This window comes from Lupinus angustifolius, chromosome LG15 (genome assembly GCF_001865875.1).
Source record: "Lupinus angustifolius cultivar Tanjil chromosome LG15, LupAngTanjil_v1.0, whole genome shotgun sequence".
NCBI lineage: Eukaryota > Viridiplantae > Streptophyta > Magnoliopsida > Fabales > Fabaceae > Lupinus > Lupinus angustifolius.
This window is the reverse complement of record NC_032023.1, coordinates 10,135,628-10,141,428: the sequence shown is the minus strand read 5'-3', so window position 1 is coordinate 10,141,428 and position 5,801 is coordinate 10,135,628.

Sequence of the window (5,801 nt, the reverse complement as noted above, 5' to 3'; positions counted from 1 at the left end):
AGTCTCAAACTAAAAAGACCCATTAGGTTAGGTGGGAGGTGTTGTGTAAGATGAAACCTTCTAGGGGCTAAGGTTTCGTCAAGCAAGGTTGGTGAATAATAGTTTTATGATGAAAGCGACATGGAAATTGATGAGTAATAGAAATGATATCTAGGTGCAGGTTGTGAGAACTAAATACAAGTGTGGTATTGATTTGATTCCTACCATATCTTTGTCTTCTCAGGATTGCTTCTTTTGGAAAGGTGTGAAATTAGGTTGGTCACTTATCCGGAATAGAGTAGATTGGAGGGTGGGTAATGGTAAAACTGTGGATTTTTTGAGGGATAGATGGATCCTAAATGAGGAGGCTCTGGATAGTATGTCGTGGGTTTTTGGAGACTTGCCTCTTGCTCATGGGAAAGTTGTTGATTTCACGAGTTCTTTTGGGGACTGGAACATCTCTCTCTTAGCTAACACAACTCCAAGCCATATTGTTGCTAAAATTTTTGCATTATACCCTCCTTCTGAGGCGAATGGCCATGATAGTATCTTCTGGTTGGGTTCGAAAAGATGGTATGTTTTATGTTAGTTATGCTTATAATGCAGGTCATGATGGGTTGCAAATACATCATGGGCTCCTGCTGTCTGGGATTGGGAGGGGTCCTTTAGGATAATTTTGTTCCTTTGGAGCCTGTTAATTGATGGTCTCCCCACTAATGTGCAACGTCTTTGGCGGGCTATTGTGAATTCTGTTGATTGCCCAAGATGTGGTGCTACTGAAACCTTGGTTCATGCCTTCCATGACTGCTCACTTATTCAAGATGTTTGGAGGCATTTGAATCAATATCAGGTAAGTGCTAATTTCTTTTCGGAAGAAGTTTCAAAGTGGTATACTGATATCTGTTAAATGGGGAGGTGAGGATTGGACAATTGCATGGAATCTGGTCTTCAGTGTTGCCTTAGACACTATTTGGCAGCGGAGGAATTTGCTAATTTTCGATAACCATAGCTCCAATGTGGAGAATATGTGGTCGGAAATTTTGGCCAAAAGGATAAGTATTTCAGAAGCTCAACAACAACATAAGGTCGCCACTGTTTGTACTTCTAGCCCGAATGCCCTAATTATCCGTTGGATTCCTCCTAATAGTGACCAAGACAAATTGAACTCAGATGGTGTATTCTCGACTTCTCATAATCTAGCTAGTTGTGGTGGAGTTGTTCGTGACCAATTTGGGGCGTTTATATTTGTGTATTAAAAAATGTTAGGTCAGTGGTCTGCTCTACATGCAGAATTTTCGGGCATCCTTCTAGGTCTTCGGCTGCTCCAGTAGAGGGGTCTCCAAAATGTCAGCATTGAATTAGACTCTAAGTGCAGCATTCATCTCATGGGGTCGGGCTGTGAGGCCCCCCACCTTTATGCAGCCCTGGTGATGCAGACCAGGACTATTTTGCATTCCTTTTAGCAGGTGTTGTGGAGTCATGTCTTTTAGGAAGCGAATAAGATGGCATATGATCTTGCAAAATATGCTCTGGACTTGGACTTGCATATTCGGATCTTTGTTGTGTCACTAGTTTTTGTTCGGTGAACTTACTTTTGGATAATGCCTCTACTTTTTATGGTAGGAGATTGTAGTTTTCTGTTTTTGTTCGTCGTTGCTTTTTTATTTTCGGGTTGTTTAGCCCTATCTAATCGTCGGAAAAAACAAAAAAAATTAAACACAAAATTGCAGTAAATTTAAACTTAAGTTCTAAATTCATGGTTTCCCATTTTTAACAGATTTCAATATCTTTGGAATGCAAGTGCCTTTATCACTTTGGACACCATCTTTAGAAAGCCTTCTAGATGGGTCAAGTATTGAAGTATTTAGCCTGAAAGATGAGCTCTTATTGCACCAAGGCAAAGAAGATTGGTCCATAATAAGCAAGTTACAAAGCAAACTCATACTAGTTCATGTTGCAGAGAAGATATCTTGCTGCAATGGAGAAATATCTATGCACTTGAAGCTATATAATAGATTATTGATGTAGAGTTTTGTAATTAGCTGTTAGAACTATAGAAAAGCCAAAGTAGTTAGTTTTGTACATAGAAAGTTAATTACTTGTTGAACAAGCTATTCATTTCAAAAGTTAGTTAGTTATTTTTGATCATATGTCTTTTGCCTAGTATAAAAGTCGTGTTTGGCTCTTCCAATCAATAAGAATCATTTTCATTCAATTGTACAATTATAATATGGTATCACGACTTTCATTTTGAAATTTCTACTACCTTTCGCACAAAATTTCCTTCTTCCTTAAATCCATCATCATCTTTCATTCTCTCTGCGACAAGCGGAGGTATTTCGCTAAGCAAAAACCCAGAAGCGAGAAAGGTCTCTAACATATCTGCTAAGCACAAATTTGTGCATTGAGCCTTTGAGGAAAACTAAGCAGTGCGCTAGGCGCAGACACTATGCTTAGCAAAATTATTAAAATAATGCTTCCCGCGTTAGGCGTACCACCATGCATGGTAGAATCACTAAAATATATTATATGGTGTTGAGCATAGGCATTGCGCTTAGCGCACCTATCGCGACTAGAACTATAAATTGGGGGTGAAGCTTGCTTAGCTCCACACCAAATGAAAATCACAAAGCATGCAGAGTGAGTTTGAGCATTCCAAGTAGTTCTAAAAGCTTTTAAGCAAAGTTAGTCGATAGTTTTGAGTGATGGCACCAAAGAGGGTAAGCCAAGAGGTAGACTAGGTCTTCTAGACCATTCTGAGGGAGGCCTTTCAGCGCTTCCTAGACTGGGTCTTTTATACCATTCTAGGGGATAAGCGAGTGGAGTTGTAGCCTGAGGATTATGATCACTTCATGAGGGAAATCCTGAGGTGAGGTCATGAAATTCATTCCAAACCCCCAAGCACTACAACAAGGATATCATTGGGTGCTTCTACGCGAATGCGTACCCTCCTCAAGGGAGGAGGGGTCCAAGATGTCTTGGGTCTGAGGGAAAGTGGTGTTTTTCGACAAGGACACCATGAAAGCCTATATGGGAAACCCTTACACCATCACAATGGACTACATCAATGACTTCCAGTAGATGAAGGTTGATGGTCTCTAGAACTAGTCCCTCAAGCACAACCAAGCAATTGTGTTCCTCTGCTTGTCGGGACACACCTACTACACCAACCCCTGTTGGGGCACGAAGACACATCCCGAGGAAGGATATGATCATGATGATTTGATTCTAAACTTCCTTCTTTCTGAGCAACATCTACTTGGTGTCCCACACTTCCGACCTCTTAATGTCCAAGGCCTACCAGCTGCATTCAGGATAAGGTGGAGGTGGATGTCGCCACCATCCTCTCGGATGAGCTTTACCAATTCATGATCAATGAGTTATCGAAGACTAGAAGAGCCACCAAACCCCTAGCTTACACAAGGTTGATCAGTGTCCTATGCCAGAAGGGCGGGGTCGACACTTTGGTGCTCCCTCTCAACACCCTCAAGGCACCTCTATACATGGACTTTATCTAGAAGTACTGCATGGACAAAGATGCAGATACTCAACTTCCTGCTCTAAGACCCTAATGCCCCACTAAGCCAAGCTTCTATTTTAAAACTCATGCAATCCTCCGCCAACAACCAAATTGACATGCATCATCTCATGCAACAACACACAACCCATCATCCTAGACAAGATATGGTGTATGGGCTGCTTAACCAGTATGTCGGTGCTATGAATCTCGAGGGATCACCTTTTACTAGAAGGTTCACCTGGGACTATCTAGCTTGGTATGTTGCACATGTGGCTTGGCCTATGGACATACCAGTTTACCCAAATGAGGTGAGGTGTGGCTAACAGTAGTAAGATAAGGATCCCTGGACCCTGGATGACAACTACTCAAAATTTTGATTAGTAAATGCTTCAAAAGTCCTTTTGGTAATAAAGGAAAGAGTAAAAAAAAATAGCTAGGGCCTCAAGAACCAGGTACCCATGGCATTAAAAGACAAAATATTCTTGAGTTTCCGAGGAACCGATTTTGTTACAGTGAAAGTAGAACAAGAGTCTCCTCCCTCCTTGGCAAGATATTATGCGTAAAAGTTCCTTTTTATCCAAATGTGATAGATATATGTCTCCCACTCCCTATTCATCAAGTCACAAATGCTTAATATGATGGTCGTATAGTGGAGATGATCTAGACGACAAACTTTAACCATTGATATTGCATCAAGTGAGTCATTGTAACAACTGACCTTGTAACCCAAATTCTAAGCCAATTGAAGTTCATAGTACAAAGCCATGAGCTCTTCATGAAGATTGTTTGATATTACAATTGAACCACTGATACCACTCATCCAAATTCCAATATTGTTATGCAAAATACATTCATACCCAGCTTTACGAGGGTTCCCAAAAGAACTTCCATCCACATTCAAAAAAATGAACTCAACACAAGGCCTTATCCATTTACACCCATCATTGTAATTTTTGTGCCTTAGAGTGTCCAACATATATTCATCCATATCAATCATAGCCTATTGAATATACATAATAAGATACTCAACTTCCTTCCTTTATTGTTTCATGTAGTAGAAGTTACGGTTTTGCCTAGTCCACCAAAGTGTTGCCAATATCAATTGCAACTTGGACAAAGCCCATGGGGCCCGCTCGCCTACCCAGACTTTTTGGGCGGGCAAAGCATGAAAAATGTTTCCATCTTCCGTAAAATGCCCACCCAATATGCTCTATTCACCAGCAGACATTTCCAACGGGAAAAATGGGTGGCTCGCGAACATTATTCGATAAAGTGATTAACATCAACTATAGAAATGTATATGTATTTTGTCTAATGTGAGAAAGTTTGTTCCAATTGTTATATATACATTTTTATATCAGATGTAAGAAAATACAATCATATGAAAATGCATGAATTGACTTATTCTTTTTTATTTTTTTAGATAATGGGTTATGCATGATAGTGCATGAAATGCAACATTTGAATGATTTATTAGTTTTTGTGAATGTATGCAAATGTAGATGAATATGTGATGATATATCATTTGTTGTATGAGTGAACATATGAATGTTTGATTTTTTATTTTGATTTTATGAATGTATTTAAAAATGAATTGTAAATGATTTTTTTACTTTTGACTCATTATATGAATGGATGAATGTTTGAATGATATAACTTTTGGAATGATGTATATTTTTTGTGAATGCTTGAATTATGCATGTTTAAATGAATGAATGATTTTTTTTATGAATGTTTTAATGACATATATTCGATGAATATATGAGTGAATTGCATGCATGAAATTGATATTGTGGTGTTAATGCATTTTGAATGCCCCTAGGGTGTGATACCTTATTTTGGGGAAATGTAGCCTTAGTTACAATATAATAAAATGTCATGATTGATTTGATACCTATTATACTGTTAAGGCCAATTCTGAGTTAAATGATAAAGCTCTAAGCTTATTAGGATGGAAGAGAACATATCCATAGGGCAATGAGCCCATTGATAGGGATGAAAATTTTCCCTAGGGCGTTGAGCCCATGATAGGGTATGAAAATAATCCCTAAGGCCTTTAGTGTTGGAAATACATTTGTATATTTCTATAATTTATGCTCAAGATCCAATTTGTTGTTTAAATACAATTAAAAGTAATTGCATTTGTTTTTATCATATTTGTTATTTATTTAAAATAGATTATATGATAAAGTCCTTGATTAAAAATTAGAGACTTGTTATTATAATAGAGATTATAATAAATGAGAAACATGTCTTTTATAAATTTTTGGTCTAAATTGTTCTTGATCATAGAGTCATTGAG